Here is a 19706-nt window from a genome sequence, read left to right as displayed (position 1 = left end):
AGGTACCTTTTAGACACCTAAATAAGCTATGTGGCCAGCCATAGAGTTTTTTACTGAACCAAAAGCAAAACAACAGGAACAGGTTAGTGTGAGGAGGATTTCTTTTTCATCATTGATGTCTGCTGCAGTAGCCTGTCCGTGCTAATGCAACCTCTGTGCACAGTGCAGACCACACCTTCAACCGAAGGCTGTGAGTTTTTGACAACTAGATTCTGCATTTCGGCTAGGAATGCAGAGGAATTCTAAGGGCCCTTCTGGGCCTAAGTCGAACACTCGAATCCTCAGGATGGTGTTCTTTAAAGGGAACCACACCACTTAGTCTTGTGGCCTTCACCCTTTGCTGTCCCTTGCCCTGGACCCCTGTCGTGCTCTGGGTTATATTTCACAGTCTGCCTTCCATGCCACCCACTGCTCCCAACATTTCTATACAATATATTTTTCTTTATATGGATTCCCATTTCATCTAAGAAATTTTTTTCCCTTGTTTTCATTTGAGCTCATTGAGTGCTCTACCTCAGAACAGGTCCTGTGAGTTAAAAAACAAAGCGGTGGAGTGTGGACTCGAGTCACAGCCCTGGTTAGTGTTTTGAGTGACTGTTCTCTGAGCTGAGCAACTGCTGTGCCCTCCTGCCAAATAATTATCCCATCTGAGCTTGCTGTTTATACCCACTCCTGAAACGATGGGGAGCGTCAGGGGCCCCTCACCTGACTATCCAGAGGCTCCTACCACCTGTCCTATCAACTCTTCCTTAATTACATAGCACAGAGCAGGCAAATCGCCCTGGGGAGGGCCTGGAACACGTGAGCCAGGGAACACTGAGGGAGGGGCTTCCGTCTATGCAATTAAGAAGATGCCCTCCTCCTGGTTGGGCAGAGGCTTTTCAGGTGAGACCTGGGAGGAATGAAAACCGCCCCTCTCTAAGTTACCCCTCACCTGGGCTCTGAAGGAAGCCGGATAAGCTCACTGGTTCCCCAGTGAATCTTCGTGGAGTGGTAACGTGGTTTGTTAGGACCTTGGGAGGGGTGGCAGATGTTGCTTATGGGAAGTTAGTTTAACAGCAGTGAGATGTGACATCCATTATGTCATTCTGGCCTTTGTTGAGCCACAGGTCCTGTTAATAAGTACATAAACTGTGCCTGAGAGTTCCTGGGTCCCAAACTAGGTTTAAGATCCCAGCTGCGCCACATAGTAGCTATGTGGTTGAGGGAAGTTTTCTTCTAACTCTTCTGTTACTTTATTTGTAAAAGAGAGAAACAAACAAACAAACAAACAACCTAATAGCCTTGTGAAGACTGAATAGGAGAAAGTGCGGTGTCAGCAGGGCAAAGAGTCAAAAAAGACGTGATTCAGTGTCTGCAGTCTTCTGTCCTACCTTATGTGGTGTTGGCCCACTCTCGAGAGCTCCTGAAGCTGGCATGAGAAGACACACACAGACCCTGGGTGCCCTTCATTTGATCATCATGCTAACTCTGTAAAATGCACAGTTTTCCTCTCCACCTAGATGAGGAAGCAACGTTTTCCAAGGTCACACGGCAAGCAAGCAGCAGAGTGTCTGACTCCAAACTCTGCCCCACCACAGCCCTACCCCATTTTTTGTCTTTTCCTCCCATGTGGGCTCTGCCCCCACCTCACCTGACGTTAACGGGCATCGTATATGTCATGGGACGACTGTGGTGAGATAGGGCACCACTGGGTCTGGGATGGCAATACTGAGGTTTTCCCTTGGCTGCTGTTGACCCACAGAACCCCAGTTCCCGCTGGGAACGCAGCCTGTAAGGTGTATAACTGTCACAAGGGAGATGAAGTCATTTTACACTCTCAAAAGCAAACAGATCTGGCCAGTGCTGGAAGCACTGCACAGACCTGGCGTAAAGGCTGTAAATCTACGTAGATTGCGTGAGTACAGCGACATTTCTTTTAGTTCACGGGGACATTCTAATCTCAGTTTTATATCAGTTTCCGGCATCCTGGTTTGGGGAACCAGCTGGTGCTGCACGCTCAGGTGATGAAACTCGGTGTTGCTTTGGTGCGTTTGAGCTGAAGCACCAGGGCTGTCTGTACAGCCTGCAAGACCCAGGACAGTCACGTGGTCATGTGGGTCAGGCTGCTGGGCAGTTCACAAGCGCTCTCTCTCCTGGTCCACCTGGATGTTTTTGTTTGTTTGTTTGTTCGTTTTTTTAAACCACCTTAAAATCCGCAAGCCAAGTGTAGTGGCGCACACCTTTAGTCCCAGCGCTTGGGAGGCAGAGGCAGGCGGGTCTCTGAGTTTGAGGCCAGCCTGGTCTACAGAGTAAGTTCCAGGGCAGCCAAGACTGCATAGTAAGAACCTGTCACCAAAAAATAGAATAGAATAGAATAGAATAAAATAAAAAGATTTTCAGTGTCTCTGGGTGGTAGCTTGTGATAAGACTCCATGCCGTGGTATAGGGGATGTGAAGGGCCGACTTCCTTAACACATCAACCAGCTAGGTAAATGATTTAAAAATTGTAAGAATAGAAAATTTCTAGAACTCAGTATGGATGACACCACGCAGATGAGATCTGAAAGCAAAGGGAAGCCAGGTTTGGTGGTAAACAATGAGTAATATAATCCCAGTAGTGGAGAAGTAGAGAAAGGAGATTCGGGAGTTGAAGGTCATTCTTGGCCACACAACAAGCCTGGGCTAGAAAATAATCTGTTTTCAGAGGAAAATAAGACAAGGAGAAGAGAGAGGAGGAAGATAAGAGGAGAAGAAAAGAATGTGGTCTAAAACTGTAGCTCCTACCTGCTTAACATTTATGAGGCCCTAGGTTCAAACTTCAGGAAAACACACACACACACACACACACACACACACACACACACACACACACACACACGGGGAGAAGGCTAAGTCAGGAAAGTCTTACAAGTGTGAGGATCTGAGTCTGATACCCCAGAACACCCATGTAAAAATCTGAGCACAGCAGTAGATCCTCTTAACCCCAATGACAGTGAGCTGGGAGGCAGACAGTGGCCCCCTGGAGGTCTCTTGGCTGGCTACTCTGCTTGGCAGGATTACAGGCCAACGAGAGGCCTGTCTCAAACAAAGATGGAAGACGGCTGAAAATGATACCAGGTGCGTCACGCCGGGTCTTCTTACCTGGACACGTCTGTGCATTCATGTGCACACATACCCATGCAAGTGTGAACACATGGGTTCACTCAAAATTAACGTGAGAAGAGGAGGAAACACCCGTAGGCTCAAAGGATGTCGTCAGCTAATCCCTTGCGCTGCTCCCTCTCTGCTCAGCGGCAGACTGGTGCCTTAGTGGGTACCTGGAAAGACAGCAAACCTCGGCAGTTCCTGCTGCTACGATTAGGAACCGTGTAGCTTGTCGAATATATCAGAAAGAGCAACAACGCACCTGGCCCAGGCCGGTACAGGAACGGCTTGGCAGAAGTGTCCCTCAGACGCGGAGTGGGGGCGTCTGCACTGCGCAAGCGTGTGTGCCCGGGCCTTAAGATGTCATACATCAGCTCCGTCCTAGCTGTGTATCATGTCCCGGCTGTCACCACAACAGCTAAGCGTTTTGACAAGTGGGCCGTGTTAGGATGAAGCTATCCCAGGGGTAGGGAGACCATCTCCCCCTGAAAGTTAAATACCCCTTCAGACCTGCAGTGCCACTCAGGCTCGGCTCTCCCGGGACTTGGAATCAAACTGCCTCTCCAACCCACAACACACATTGCTGCAACACTTGGGTTGGCAGCCCCGGGTGCTTCTCACTATGGGTAATTAGCAGCACATAAAAGCTAATGGCTAATTACCTTGGCTTGCGTTCACATCCTGGGAAAGCCCTGACTTAACAGATAAACCCAAGTTTTCTCATTCAGTGACCCCCGGGTCAGGCGAGGGCACTGTGAAGGAGACCTGGGAGGTAGGGAAGCTACGTGAGTAACTCAGTGGAACCCTGAATGGTGGCACGTACCTGCAACCCCAGGACTTTGAGTCCAGGGCTACACGGTAAAACCCTGTCTCAAATAAACAAGACAAAACAGAACTAAAGCAAACCAAATGAGTGATCCTCAGCGCCCAGGAGACAGAATTGGGTAGCCGCCAGCTCCGTATGCTAACTTTGAAAATAAAGTTAGTTTGGTGAGGTGTGCAGACTCTGTGTACATTTCCTTGAAGGTCTGTTTTTCTCCAGATGCTGTTGTCAGAGGCTGATGTGTAAAACCCGCTGCAGAAACATCTGGTACTCTGTAATAAACCATGTCAGATAAATGCATGGCTTGGGGAGGGAAAAGGCACAACTCACGTTTCTATAACGCAAAACAAAATCCTGGTGAAAGCGATGTGTCTTCACAAAATGGTGTTGTGTTAGTGAAATGTCTCCAGCACACGGGCCACACCTCCAAACTCCTTTCCTCTGTCCTGCAGGCAGAGACATCTTATGAGCGTGGGACAGTAGTGAAATTAATACAATGGACTTGAGAACCTATATTAAAATTATGTTACTCAGCAAATACTGTATTTTGGTTTAGGTTCCCCCTTTCAGACATTGTATGAGATTCTCAAGGAATTAATAATACTTTGCTATCAGTCCCAACACAGGAGGCAGAGGCAAATGGATCTCTGTGAGTTCAAGGCCACCTTTAGGCTCCAAAGTAAGACCCTGTCTCAAAAAAATATATTAATTAAAAGATGTATTCTAATATTTTTATTTCCTAAACATAGATTATGATGTGTTCCGTTTTAAATTGTGTGAGTTCACGTGCACATCTGTGGGTGTCTGAGGAGGCTGGAAGGATGCATTGGACCCCTGGTCTTGAGTTACAGGCAGTTGTGAGCTGCCCCATGTTTGTTCTGGGAACAACCTCCGTAGGAACTGCTAGCAGCCTTTGCCACTGAGATGTCTCTTCAGTGGTGATTGTTTTATTATGATAGTGTGTCTTTTCCTGTGGAGTTCGGGCCACTTTGAGACTTTCCAGCCTCCTGTCTCAGACCCCCAAATGCTGGGACTATGGGTATGTACCACTGTGTTGGAACCCACCACAGTTTTATTGAATAGTTTTGTTTGTTTGTTTGTTTTAATAATCGATTTGGAGAAGGAGAAAGCACAAGGAAATAAGTCCCCTGAGTGATTCTTTGCAACTGCCACTGATAGGAGGGAAATGGATTATTCAAATGTTTTAGCCAGGCATGGTGGTCCAACCTGCCATACCCAGCACTCAGGAAGCTAAGGTTATAAATTCCAAACCAGCCTGGGCTAGGTAGTGAGATCCTGTCTCTAAATGCACAAATAAAAAGACAAACAAATGTATGACTTTTTCTGGGGAGATATGAACAAATGTCTGTTGCCACCAAACAGCACCAACAAGGGCTAAAAGAAAAGATTCCATTCAAGTTACTTACAGGAGCCTAGGTGACTCAAGGGAAGTTTCATTACCAGAGTGTCCATTGTAGCACGGTGACAACTCATGAACGTTGCATCCCTGGGTCTCGTTGAATAACTTGTAGGTGAAAGAGTCTCTCTCACCAGAAATTGCTCTTACATAACCTTAGGGAGGAGTTCTGTGAATCTTGTAAGGTTCAGCAACTTCCTGGGCCTTGTAAGCTTCACCTATATCCCGAGTCCTATGGGCTTTTCTCTTCTCTTGAGGAAGAAATATTTCATTATAGGAAATAACTACAAAACACTCCTCTCCCTTCCTCTGACCCTTATGCTTCCTATATTCCTCTTTCCCCCTGTCCTGCCACCTTTCTGTTTTGCCCTCTCCTTATGTGAATATATTTTTAAGCACACATTTAAATCTAGATTGCACACATGGGCAAAAGTGGGATATCTGTTTTTCTGAGCTGGCCATATTTTTCATAACATGATGATCTCCAGTTCAGTCTGTTTTCCTGCAAATGTCACAATTCCCCATCACGGCTCAGGAAACCCCACTCATCTGCTGATCAGGATTGGGTGGTGTGGGCTTGATGATGGAGAAGACACAGCACCCCAGAAGCTCGGTGTCTTATTTCTATACAGTTGGACAGGGGGGCTGGGTTACTGCATGCAGCTGAACAAGGACAGGTGGGCTTAGTACACATGGATAAACAAGGAAGAATGATAATTATACAGCTGACCAAGGAGGCAGGTTTAGCCAATCTTGGTATGAGCTATCTCTGTAGGGGAGTCTTCAGGCTGAAACCGTCCTGGGGGAGAAAGCTTTTGTGGACATTTTCTGCCAACATTGTCAGCTACTTGGATAAGAGGAAGCTTTTGGCACCCTTCTGAGCCTCACCTGGGGAAGGCGTTGACATTCCCATGGGTCCGAGGCACTGGGGTTCTTGATGTGGCTGTACCTGTGTTACACAATATACATTCACCTAGGACAGCACTCACTTCCTCACAAGCTACTTAACCTTTGATAAAGTTGTCAAAATCATACTTTGGAGAGAAGACAGCCTCTTTAACAGGTAATGGTGGAGAACTCACTCGCTATCTGTAAAAGAATGAAACTAGACCTCTACCTCTCCCATGCACAATTCAAAATCAATTCAAAATGTATCAAAGACCTTAACGTAAGACCCCAAACTCTGCAATATCCAGAGGAACGTGCAGATAGAGAGAGTACTTCAAGACACAGATGTAGACAAGCACTTTCTGAGAAGTTCTCCAGGGCAAAGGAAACAGTGGCAGAGGGAAAACACAGGACATAGACTGGCAAGACATATTTGCCAGCTATACAGAGGATGAATATCTAGAATCTTTACGGAATTCTAAAAATTAAATAGAGAAAAAGTACCCAATGAATAATTGGGCTAACAAATTGAATAGACAGTTCTCAAAGAGAAAAGCACAGATGGCCAACAAACGCTTTAACGTGTTCGACATTTTTAGCCAGCAGGGAAATGCAAGTGAAGGATGCACTGCATTTTAGTATCACGCTAGTCAGACTGGCTGTCATTGAGAGAAGCAGTAACAAGTGTTGGTAAGGACGTGGGGAGAGAGGAGCCCTCACACGCTTTTGGTAGGAGTGTAAACGGTGCAGGCACCATGGGAATCAGTGAGGAGTTTCCTCAAACAAGTAACATAGCTGAAAGGTCAGCTCCAGCTCTACCAACGGGTAGAGTCCTGTGAGAATCTACGTGGGCACATGGCAGAGCGATGTGCCCATCATGTCTATTGCTTCACTATTCATAGTGGCCAAGACATGACGACTGTCCCACTTCCATCAGCAGGAGCTGGAGTGTGGCATATACACGCTGGGGTTCTGATGAAGAATTGGGACATTTGCATGAAAGCGCACTGAACTTGAGACCATCGTGTTATGAGGAACAAGGCCGATTCCTAAAATCATACATCACACTTTCACTCCTATGCGCAGTCCAACTTTAAATATATAGTTACAAAAATATAAAAGTAGCAGGGTGTGGTGCTGCATGCCTGTAACCCCAGCACTCTCGGAGGCAGAGGCAGGCGGATCTCTGTGAGTTCAAGGCCAGCCTGGTCTACCAAGTGAGACCTGGACAACCAGGGCTACACAGAGAAGCCCCGTCTTAGAAAGCAAAACAACAACAAGATGTATGTGTGTTTAGGACGTGAGAGTAGAAAGGTAACGTGATGAGGGATGAAGAAGTGTGGGCATATAAAAGGGGAGGAGAGGGGAACAAATAGGAACATAGGCCAAAAATAGGTTTTATATGACATCAGTTGTGGCTCATACCATCCTTTGGCATTCTGGATTATAGTTTTGAAAAATCACTCCTAAATAATGTGACTTTCTGAACATCAGTGAAATATCTATTATTTATAAATATTTCCGGAAATAGGCTTTTTTTTTTTTTTTTTTTTTTTTTTTTTTCGAGACAGGGTTTCTCTTGGCTGCTAGACTTGCTTTGTAGACCAGGCTAGTCTCGAACTCATGGGGATCTGCCTGCCTCTGCCTCCCTGAGTGCTGGGATTACGGGTATGCTCCATGGATCCTGACCTAAGCATTCTATTTTTAAGTGGCAAGTGTGCAAAAGCTCACTTGCATGCCACACACCTGCAGTACACATACTGGGACGCTGGGGACATGCCCTCTACTGGTCTAGTCTTTCTCTTGTCAGTCAGACAATGGCTCTTTCGCCTCTCTCTTTCTTGTGCTGTCATTGGGCCTACTAGATAAACCAGGCTCACCTCGGTTTTGTCTGTTGCAGTGACTCCATTTTGCCATGTAGTGAGACATACTCACACATTCCAGGGATTAAATAGTGGACACCAGTGTGAGGCTGCTTTTCTGCCTGCCACGCCGATGCCACACTCATCAAGATATTGCAAAGCTTGGTGTATCCTCTCTCCAGCCTTTAGTTCTGGCTCTGCACTCACAACAGTTCTTGATTTGTTAAAAAAAAAAAAAAATAAAATTAAAAAACAACCCACAATAGGTGCTGCCTCTCATGAGAAAATTAGCAGCTGAGAGAGAGAGAGAGAGAGAGAGAGAGATGAGTTTGTTCCATCCAGTCCCCTGAGTTCCCTAAACTGTCCCAGGGAGAAAACCAAAATGACAGAGCTGAAGGCTCAAAGTAAACATTTCTGTCCAGCCTGACTCACGTCACTGCTAGATATAAACTGAGCCAGCTATGAAATGAAATTTAGTTCATATCAACTGGCAGGGGAGAGGAGTAGGGAGAGAGAAAGGAGAGAATGTTGGGTGTTTTGCTAGGGTATATCAAGCATGAGGACCCTGGAGAGGCTCTCTGTTATGTAGGGGAAATGAGACAAGTTCCAGGAAGGAGCATTCCAGGACACAGCAGAGCAAGGACACACCATGATGGAAGCCAAAGGGTAGCAGGGATGTGAGGAGATGGCTCCTGGTGGACTCGGAGTGGGGAGTACTGGGAGGGTAGTATGTGTTGTCAAGTGGAGGGGCACAGGGCAGAGCGCTGTCAGTTGGGTACTTGGAGATGCTCGCTGGTTTTTCCAAAATCAACAACCCTTGTTAAATCCACATGAAACTGGTCTTGGCCCAAAGCCACAAAGTGATACAAACCATTCTTTCACATCATCTTCACATTTGGGTCGAAGGGGGACAGCCCTGTGCATCCTACCCCGCCATCTTTCCTCTAACCAGCGGATGCTTCCAGCCCACTGCGTACTTCTCCGCCCCCCAGGACACCTCCCAACACTGCTCACAGGCCCTGTGAACCATTGAAGAAGTTTCAGTTCTAATCCTCAGTCTCCAATTACAATCAGAGACCAACGTGGGGCAGGAAAGTTAATCAGGCACAGCTGTAGGCAGAGGGAGGGGGAGGGCCCCTGCTCGTGCTGACTTGTTCCTCTAGACTTGATGAGCAGAGCTTTGAAAATAAATAGCTGTCATCTATGGCCACGTAGCCAGTCCAAAGTATTCCCATTGTGAGCACATGCACCCTTTTTAAAAATTAAAACCAAACTACCCAACCAAGGTCCCACACCTAACTCAAGGGCAGTCCACACACAGCTGCCCTTCTTGAGGAGAATACGCTACCTGCCTTTACACCTATCTGCTCATGCGTCCAGAACTTTGGTAGCATCTGTTTTTAAATTCTTAAAGTTGAAATGCTAGAACATACTATGTCTAAAATATCCCAGGCTTACCTATTCAGGGGAAAATGCTGTACAGTGTCATTGGGTCTTTTACAAGGGTGTCTCCGAACTTTAATAGGGTCTTTTTTTTTTTTTTTTTTACAATGATGGTGTAGTGGTTTGAATAAGAATGGCCCCCATAGGCTTGTATATTCGAATGCTTAGTCACCAAGAAGCAGAACTATTTGAAGGGATTAGAAGGCTGAGGAGGTGTGGCTTTGATGGAGGAAGGGTGTCACTGCGGGGCTTTGAAGTTTCAAAAGATCATATTTGTCTCAGGCAGTTGTTCTCTCTCTTTTCCCCTTGAGTGTGTGTGGGTATGTGTGTGCACGCGTGTGAGCGCGAATCAGGATGTAGTTCTCAGCTACTGCTTTAGCACCTGCCTGCATGCCACTCTATTCCCCACCATGATCATCATGGACCAAACTTCTCAAACTGTGAACAAGCCCCTAATTAAGTGATTTATTTTATAAGAGTTGTCTTGGTCACTGCCTTAGGGTTTCCATTGCTGTGACAAGACACCATGACCACAGCGACTCTTAGAAAACATTTAATTGGGGATGGATTACAGTTCCAGAGGTTTAGTCCATTTACCATGGCGGGAAGCAGGCTGTCATGCAGACATGGTGCTGGAGGAGCTGTGAGTTCTGCATCTTGATCCACAGGCAGGAAGAAGAGACTGAGCCACACTGGGCATAGCTTGAGAATAACAGACCTTAAACCACCCTACAGTGGCACACTTCCTCCAACAAGCCCACACGTACTCCAACAAGGCCACACCCTTTAATAGTGCCACTCCCCTCGGGCCAAGCATTCAAATACATGAGTCTATGGGGGCCACACCTTTTCAAACCACCACAGTCATGGCGTCTCTTCATAGAAAGAATGGTGACTAGGACAAATGTCTTTGTGTGTCTGGTGCTTACACTTGGTGCTTGTGAGAAACTTGGTGCTTACACTTGGTGCTTGTGACCAGGAAGTTAACATTTGGTTCCAGGTGTACACTAAGAAAGAGTTTAGAAATTTCACTGATAGAGGATGTGGGCAAAGCAAATCAGCCTAGAGTTTTGCAGCTAGCATTTGGTGGAAGCCATAAATAATCTTGAAGCCAGCCAGATTCTGCTCTCTTCAGATACCCCCCAAAATTCTGTTGGTGAAACAGAATGTTATTGGATACAGAATGACTACGGACATCTCAGTGAGGGTGGTCAACTGTATCAGGCTTTTCAAAAGGCCATTCTTGAAACCTTTTGAGGTTTCAAAGGCTATACTGGGTTCCAGGAGGTTGTTCATTCTCTCTCTCTCTCTCTCTCTCTCTCTCTCTCTCTCTCTCTCTCTCTCTCTGTGTGTGTGTGTGTGTGTGTGTGAATCAGGATGTAGTCTCAGCTACAGCTTCAGCACATGCCTGAATGCCACTCTGTTCCCCACCGTGATGATCTTGGGCATCACTATCTGTCCCAGTGTCGTTGACACCTGGAACTATTAAATTTGAAGCTGGCCTCAGATTTGAGGTGTAGCCAGAGCTGGCTCTGAACTCCTGATATCCCTGCCTCAACCTGCCAAGTACTAATTTTAAAGTATATGGTCCCACGTCTAGCTTAACTAATTTCAAGTGTCTGTAGATGGAAGGCAAGAGCAGGGCGAGGGTTAGCATGCTTTGAAGGCCTGGTTTTGAAGGAGTCTCCCAAAACATGGGTACCTGACCAGGTGTGTCAGTCTGCTCTGTGTTGATGTAACAAGCGACCTTACACTGGCATCTTCAAATAACTTGTGTTTCACTCATCTTGGTCATCACTTGTGAGATGCTCAAAAACAGGAGTTCCGGACTTTAAAGTTGCCGTGAGTCAATGCCAGGCCTACCACGTAGACCTCTGCTAGTAAGGAGGTCTGAAGGGTTCTCAACAACTGTCTTGTGCAGAGAAACCAGAGACATGGAAGCAAATAGAGACGTGAGTGCTTCAGTGCTATCTCTTGGAAGCTACAAACCCAAGCCTAGAATAATGAAGTGACATAATAATGTGCTCCTGGCTATCAAGGTGCATAGCCGTGGTAGCTAAATTGATGAAGTGGCTATTAGGTTTCTTCCAACAAGATCTGTCTTGGTTCCCCACCAACCCCCAAATTTTGTTTTATTCCAGATCAGCTGGTCTATAACTGGCTAGCTAGAGCCTTTATGTAGCCATTATTATTATTATTAGTAGTATTTATTTATTTATTTGTTTGTTTTTAGTGACTTTGTTTATAAGCTTTTCAAACTGTGGTTCTGTGGACTCCATGAGGCTGCTCCTATTAGAAGCATAACCTGCCGCCACTCACTGCCACGGCCATCCCTTCCCCGTTGGTGTGAGTGAGAACGCCAAGGGAAAAAACAAGAGAGGGACTAAAATAAACGCGCTGGGTTTCATCCTGCCAGAACCGATCTGGGAGAATAATTCAAGTACCCGTCAGAGTGAAAATGTCAAAACCAGGAGAGGAGGGAAAAAAAAATGTAGTCACTATTTTTAAGGGAGAGTCATGCAGACAAGTTGGAGAAGGGCTGGGTAACATTCTGAAAACTGGCTCTGGGGTTTGTGGCAGGGAGACCCAGGGTCACAGGGAGGAGAAGGGTCAGAGCAAATGAGGTCTGACTCACATTTGGAAGGTGTCAAGCCACAGCCTCTCTGAGAGACCTCGGAGGCCCCTGCGTGTGGTCTGCAGGTCGGCTGGGGGGTACTTTCCTGCCTTGTTTCTCAAATCATAGTCTCCTGGCTACTCACTCTCATCGCCTCTCGCCTGTGTAAGAGCACAGACAGTTCCAGAAATTTACCCCCTCTCTATCATCTACACCAATCTTTTGGCTTCTCCCCCACCCCTCAAACTCTTTCTTTATCTCACCTTTCCCTCTAGCTCCCCAGGTATCTCACCCCCCTTTTATAACTAACCCCCTTTTAAAAAGTGTTCTATACTGCTATCTGCAAATACTTCCTTCACGTTGTCAGTTAAAGCCTGTGCAATCAGGCTTTTGCCCTGAAACTTCAACTGCTCCTGTCCTCTGCTAGAGGCAATGGCAGTTGTCATTTCTCAATCTGTTTGGTCCCTTGGCAGCATTAGCACAACGCCCTCCACCCAACACTACTGGGGATTGAACCCAGGGCTTTGGGTCAGCGAGGCCAGTGCTCTACTGCTGAGCTGTGCCCACATCCTTAGCTCTTTTGTTGGCTCGCTCTTTGAAAATACTGCTGCCTGTCATGGCTCCTAGAGCAACGCTCTGGTCTTCTTCCTAGCTAACTGTCCCTCTACCCAGTCTTAGTCATTAGGCCGTTTCCTCTTGCTGGCGATGCTGACGTTACCAAGGGCTCTGTTCCAGAAAGTCCATTTACTCCCTCAGTTTGGTGGCTAATTAAGCAAAGGAGCACAGCCGGGCATGGTGGTGCACACCCTTAATCCCAGCACTCAGGAAACAGCGGTACCTAGATTTCTGTAAGTTCAAGGCCAGTCTGGTCTACATAGCAAGTTCTAGACCACCTGGGGCTACAGAGTGAGACACTGTCTCAAAAAAAAATGTTGTTTTTGCTTTTTAACGATAAGCTATGAACATGGAAACCTCTATGTCCATTGCAGAGCTCTTCCCTGGACTATATACATCCCTCTCTGCTACTCAGTACAGCTCCAGGGAGGTCCAACTTAGTGTATAATTCCTGTTTTCCTCTGAATACCTCTCCCTCTCACCTCAGTGCTGTCCTCATGTTCGCTCAAGAGCTTGGATTCAAGCCTGCCTCCTTTCTTGCCGGGACCCCAGGTACCGTGCTGTTGGCGTTGTTTTCAACATCTGTTCAAGTCTAGCATGTAGTGCCCACGCCCCGGAGCCAGGTGTGGCATTGCACACACGTAGTCCCCCCACTGGGAGGCAGAGGCAGGAGGACTACAAGGTTGAGGCTACCCTGGTCTGAGCCAGCTCAAGCTGTAAAGGGAGACCCTGCCTCAACTTGTAGGGGAAATCCAGGCTAATCTGCACACGTGACTTTTCCTGTAGCGTTGCCAACAGATCTATCCCAATCGCTTGCCTTCCCTGGTTTGCTGAGATAACCACCTCCTTGGGCTCGTCCACCTACTTCCCAGTGACCCCGAGGCCACGCTCCGTTGCCATCCTCCTTCCTTCCATTTTCAGGGACGTTCATCCTCACTTGTATTAGTCACCCTTTTGTTGTTGTTGTTGCTGTGACAAAATGTCTGAAAAGAATCGACTTAACGGACGGCTTACTTCTGGGCCAGAGTTTGAGGATACAGTCCCAATCTTAGGGGAAGGTAGGGGACCCCAAGCAGGGGGTGTCGGGTCATACCGCATCTACGGTTGTTGTCATTCTTTCATTCATTCTGGGACCCTATCCAGTGCATTTAGAATTACGTAGTTAAAAACCTCTGGGTGTGTCTGAGACAGGGTTTCCACTGAGGTTTAGTGTCTTCTAGGTGATTCTATGTCCTATCGTAAAGCGTTTAAAATATTGATAGGTATTGATTTTTTATTTTGGTCCAATTACACAGAAACACCATCTTATTTTAATGTAAATGCATCAGTCTTCTAGGGCCGTCATTTGACATGAAAATTACATGTATTTCTTCACTAAGGCGGTGGGGTGTGCATGGCGCAGCATGCGTGTGGAGATCAGAGAGCGACACATTCCCTTCTTCTGCCACGTGGGTCACAGGCACCGAACTCAGATTGTCAGGCTTGGTAGCCACCGCCTTTACCTGCTGAGCCGCCGCACCTGCCCCAGAGCGAAGATTTTAATAAGAGAATAGAGTCTTCACTTTTATTGACATGTAAATAATTTATAAATCACTCAAGGACCATTGATGCATTTGACCATTTATCCTTATGGAACCAACATCACAGTCAGGACACAGAAGGAGGCTGGGGTGGGGCTCCAGGTAGGGTGCCCGCAGGACAAGGGCCTGGCTTCAACCCCCCCCCCCCAGCACCAAAAAGGAAAAGAAGAGACAGAACGTTTCTACCATTTTCAGATGTTTCCTTTCACCTCTTTCTTTGCAGTGAGCTGGTTCACCATTCCTGGCACCAGGCAACACCCTGGGTTAGACTAAGGGAAAAAAATAACATTATTTTCTTCTAATAGGAAGGATCTAGTCATGAAGGAAAATAGGTAATACGGATAATACTGGAGTATACCGTATTTTCATGTTCTAGAAGTTCGTGTCTGTGGACCCACCGCAGCCTGGCCTGCCTTCTTTGTGTCTGCTGTCTTCCAGTCAGCAAAAATGCATCTGAGACTTGCTTGTGTGGTTAGTATTTCAGTGGCTACCTCCCTTCACTATGGATAATGGGGCAGTCTGAATGAGAATGGCTCCTGTAGGCTCATATATTTAGTTACCAGGGAGTGGAATGGTTTGAAATGTTTAGAAGGATTAGGAGGTTTGGCTGAGGAGGTTTCAAAAGCATGCACCAGGCCCAGAATCTCTCTCTCTCTCTCTCTCTCTCTCTCTCTGCCTGCTGCCTACGGATCAGGATGTGTTTCTGCTAATGCTCTACCCAGTGTCATGCCTGCCTCTGTGCCACCGTCGTGCTCCCCACCACGATGCTAATGGACCAACATCGTGCAACTTTAAGCAATCACCTAATTAAATGCTCTCTTGTGTAATAGTCGCCCTGGTCATGTGGTCTCTGCACAGCAGTAAGATACTAAGACGCTATTCCGTTCTAAGGATGCATCACAACTGAGTTATGAAATTCACCAGTTGATGGCCATTTTGGTTGTTTTCAAATTGGGATTTCTTTTATGTATCTATAAACGTGAACCAATATGAACAAAATATTTGTATACAAAGCTTTGTATTGGGACTGTTTCATTTCTCCAGCATTGCGGAGCCGTGTGGTAACTATATATTTTACTTCCTAAAAAACTGATTAAGCTCCAAAAATTAAACACTCCAACCCAACCATCCAATCAATAAACCGGCAAACCAACTGAACAGACAGCTTACAAAGGAAGAAACACAAGTGGCCAGTAAACATTTGAAAAGTAATTCAATATGTATAGCGGTCATGGAAGTGCAGACCCCATTGAGATTCCATGCCACTCCAGCCAGAATGGATACCATCAAGAAAACAAATGACCTCCACTGTTCAAAAGGATGTGTGGAAAGAGGGGCCCTCTTAAACTCAAGCCAAGAATGGGAATTGCACAGCCACAACGAAAATCAGCATGGGGGTTCCTCCAGAAACTAAGCACAGCACTGCCACACGCTCTGTCCATACCATTCCTGGACTGTTGGTCAGCACATAACAGCACGATTCAGAGCAGCCAAGCCCTGGAACCAGGTTTGGTGCCCACCAGTAAACGAACAGATGAAGGGAATGTGATGTAAATACACACTAGGGTTTGATTCATCCGTAGAGAAGAGCAGGGTCAGTCAGAAGGCTCGGCAGGTAAAGGCGCTGGCTGCTTAGCCTGACGACCTTAGTTTGAGCCCTGGAATTCACAGGGTAGGAGAGAGCCTACTCCCACAGGTTCTACTCTGACTTTCACGTGTGTCACGGCACAAAATAAATAATAAGTGTAAAGAATAAGATCATGTCGTTTTCTGAGAAATAGGTGGAAACAGAGATCATGTTAAGCACAATATGCCAGGCACAGAAAGACAAATACTGCAGGTTTTAATCTCATGTGCAGAGTCTAGGCTTAACACACATGCACAGACACACACACACACACATCATACATATGTGTGTGTGTCGTACATAGGTGTGTGAGACAAAAATACAAGAGGCTGTATGAGGCCGAAAGGGACTTACAGAAAAGGGACTTGGGAGAGGTTAATGGGGAAGAAGCAGGAAAGACAAAATATTGCATGTTTTCTGTCACAGGAGGGGCAGGGCGAATATGAGGAAGACACACTGATAAATGTGCATTAAGATGTCATTATTATGCCTATTATTTTGCAGGCTAACTACAACATTAATTTCAAGAGAAGAGAGAGCTGGGCATGATGGGGCATAGCTTAATCCCAGCACTCCCAAGGCAGAGGCAGGAGGATCTCTGTGAGTTTGAGGCCAGCCTGGTCTGCACAGTGAGTTCCAGGACAGCCAAGGCTATGGAGACAGACTGTCTCAAAAATAAAAATATAAGAGGGGGCGGTGGAGTAGGAGGAGAGGGAGAAGCTGTCCTTTTTCCAAAGTGGCTGTGTCATCTTTATTGTCGCCAGCAGTGTATAACAGCCCAGCTGTTCTGCACCTCTGGGGTCACTTACATTTCCAGTGTTTCGAGTTTTAATCATCCTAGTGGTGTGTACTATCTCGCCCTGGTCTCATTTTCACTTTCCTATGACTAATAATGGTAACTTCTTTTTCAAGGTCTTCTCCGGCACCCATTCATCATCTTCTCCGATGAAGTACCATCTCAAGTCACTTGCTGTTTTATTGGAATATTATTTCCTTAAAAAAATTATTTTAAAATGTACGTGTGTGTGTGTGTGTGTTTGTAGGAGAGTGTCATTATGTTCATATGAGTGCAGGAACCCTCAGAGGGGTTGGATCCTTTGGAGCTGGAGTTACAGGTGCTTGTGAACTGATGGACATGGGTGCTGGGAATTGAACTCTGGTCCTCTGGAAAGGCAGTACATGCTTTTAATCGTTGAGCCATCTCTCTCCTGCCCCAGGAAAAATTCTTTCTGTGTTGTCGACACAAGTCCTTCAGCAGATGTTTGTGCTGCAATTTTTTCTTCAGTTCCTAAACTGCTTTTCATTTCTCAATGGCGTCCTGGAGAGCACACATTTAAAATGTCTTGAGGACGTCCAAGTCCATATTTCTCTCTTCTTATTTGAACTCCTAAAAATTGTGCCTGTCACAAACTTATAAAAATATTTATTCTCTTATAAGGAAATGTATATTTTGCTTATTTAATTTGTTTTTATTCATTTTTTTTTAAAGCTATAAAGTACAAGGTGCTGGGGAGCATTGGAATAAAACCAACTGATTGACCCAAGCATTACTCACCTGTAATCCTAGCACTGCAAGATCACACACTCTCTCTCCTTCTTCCCCCCCCCCCCTTCCTTTTGGTTATCTTAGACAAGATCTCACTGTGTAGCTCAGACCCTCAGCTGGGGTTTTAGGTGTGAGCTACCATGCCCGCCTTTGCTGGTAAGTTTTTTTACGAGATCATGTAGTCACAGAAGAACAGAGGTACACAAAGCATGCCCTGATTGACCAGGTCACTGCAGCTCTCTCTGCCTGTTTGCTCACACTCACCAGTGAAAACAGTGATGAACTCATGAGCTAACACACTTAATGTCCCTGACCTAGACCTGGCTCATAAAAGGCCAGTATCATTATCTTTAAAGTGTGAAGCTGCCAGAACCCAGCTGGCCAGCAGCAAATAGCACCCAGCTGGCTGGCAGCCCACAGCAAGCCGTACCTGTAGTCAGATGCCTAAAGCATCAGTGTTACAGGAGCGTTTCCCAAACAGTAACAAGCCACATGTTTCACTGCTTGAGGTGTGTCTTCCTAACAAAAATTTGGGGAGTGTTTGTAACTTCTTAAAGCCAAGTATCAACAGATTCTGTCCAAACTTCTAAGAAGAGAATAACCTCAAATTACTTTTTTTTTTTTTAAACCACAAAAAGGCTATCTTAAAAAAAATGTCTCTCTGGCTGTTGCTGTTTCTGCTTGGAAGAGTCAGGTCTAGGAAAGTTTTTGTGAGTTTGCAGCTGTTGCTAGCCTGTGGTTTTCTCATGCCGGGTCACGTCAGCCACTCACTGGTTCCACCACAGGAGGACAGATGGCCTTTACCTGACATTTTTTCTTTCCAGTCAAGGAAGTTTTATAAGTTATGGCTGCGATGCTTTCAGCCCAGATAGCAACATAACTGCACCTCCCATGTCATTTGCATGTCATTTTAATGTCGTTAGCTTTTCGGGCTTAGATTCCTGGGCCAAATATTTAATAAGCGATCTGGGCTTAGATGCTGGTTTAATAAGGAAAGACTTTGGGTTAGCCACCGAAAAAGGTGATTCCTGGTTCCTTGGGATAATTGCTAGGCCACACGCTCAAAAGTCTCTTTAAGTCTTCTGAGGTGACTTCCCCAGAGGATGTAAACACAGAAAGACTGACCTTGAGGTCAGGAGGTTGCGGTGCTGAAGGAACTTCTGCTGTCTGATCTCAAAGTCGCATCGCTGGGTGCCCGCTCCCTGGTGAGACATCCTGAGAGAATCGCTTCACTCTCACTGGCCTGTGTGCCTCGACCCAAGGCAATGAGGTACACTCGGTTTGGCTTCTACTGCTCGTCACATCACTGCGGAAGACTCAGCTGAATGCTTGTACGCCTGGCTGGTTCTAAATTGTATTCTCTCCCTCCCAGGGTGTGATAGTTCTTTTCCAGTGGTACGACAACTGGCTCACGGTGCAAAAGAATAATTCCACTTCCAGATCACACGAGTGACACAGCTGTCTCTGGGTGTCAACGAGCAATTCTTTCTATTTCCCCCTCTTTCCCAACGGACCCCATAGTGTCTTGGCATGGACACAGCACATAGGGGGTTCCTGCCCTTGGTGAGTTAAAGCCGCTTCCATTGGCCTGTTCTAGAGTACGGCTGGCTTGATGCCCTGGAAAAGGCAGTCACTTCTCAGTGCAGAACTGAGACCAAGCCCAAGGCCTCAGAAACACCTAGCAAGCTCTCTACCCCATCTGTTTCCTGCTGCAGAAAAGGTGGAGAGAAGAGAAATGAAACAGAAAGTAAGCAGGGGAATGCAGGAGGGCATAGAGAAGGCCAGGAAGGAGCGGAAGCTTGCCATGCCCCACTCTGTATGCCCCCCTACCACAGGCTTCTGTGTTTCTCATGATACAGCCTAAGGCTATTGTCCTCAATCTCAGCTGTGTTTAAGTGTCATCTAGAAGGTTCTGAAGCGACCTGGTGTAGCCCCATAGTTAGGCCATGAGGAAATGTAGATGGGGCAGCATCTTTCCAAACACCCCACAGGGGTCAAGAGCAAAGGGGGCTTCAGGAGTCCCTAATAATGGGGATCCCCATTAGCATCTTCTCCCCGGGAGACTGGGGAAGTCCTAAGGGCTGTTCAGCAAAAGAAGAAATCCCCACTTCTGTTTTGTGGGAAAGGAGAAGGAGCTGGGGGTGGTCGCCCTGGGAACCCCCTGG

The sequence above is a fragment of the Meriones unguiculatus genome, chromosome 6 (genome assembly GCF_030254825.1).
Source record: "Meriones unguiculatus strain TT.TT164.6M chromosome 6, Bangor_MerUng_6.1, whole genome shotgun sequence".
NCBI lineage: Eukaryota > Metazoa > Chordata > Mammalia > Rodentia > Muridae > Meriones > Meriones unguiculatus.
This window is presented reverse-complemented; position numbering follows the sequence as displayed.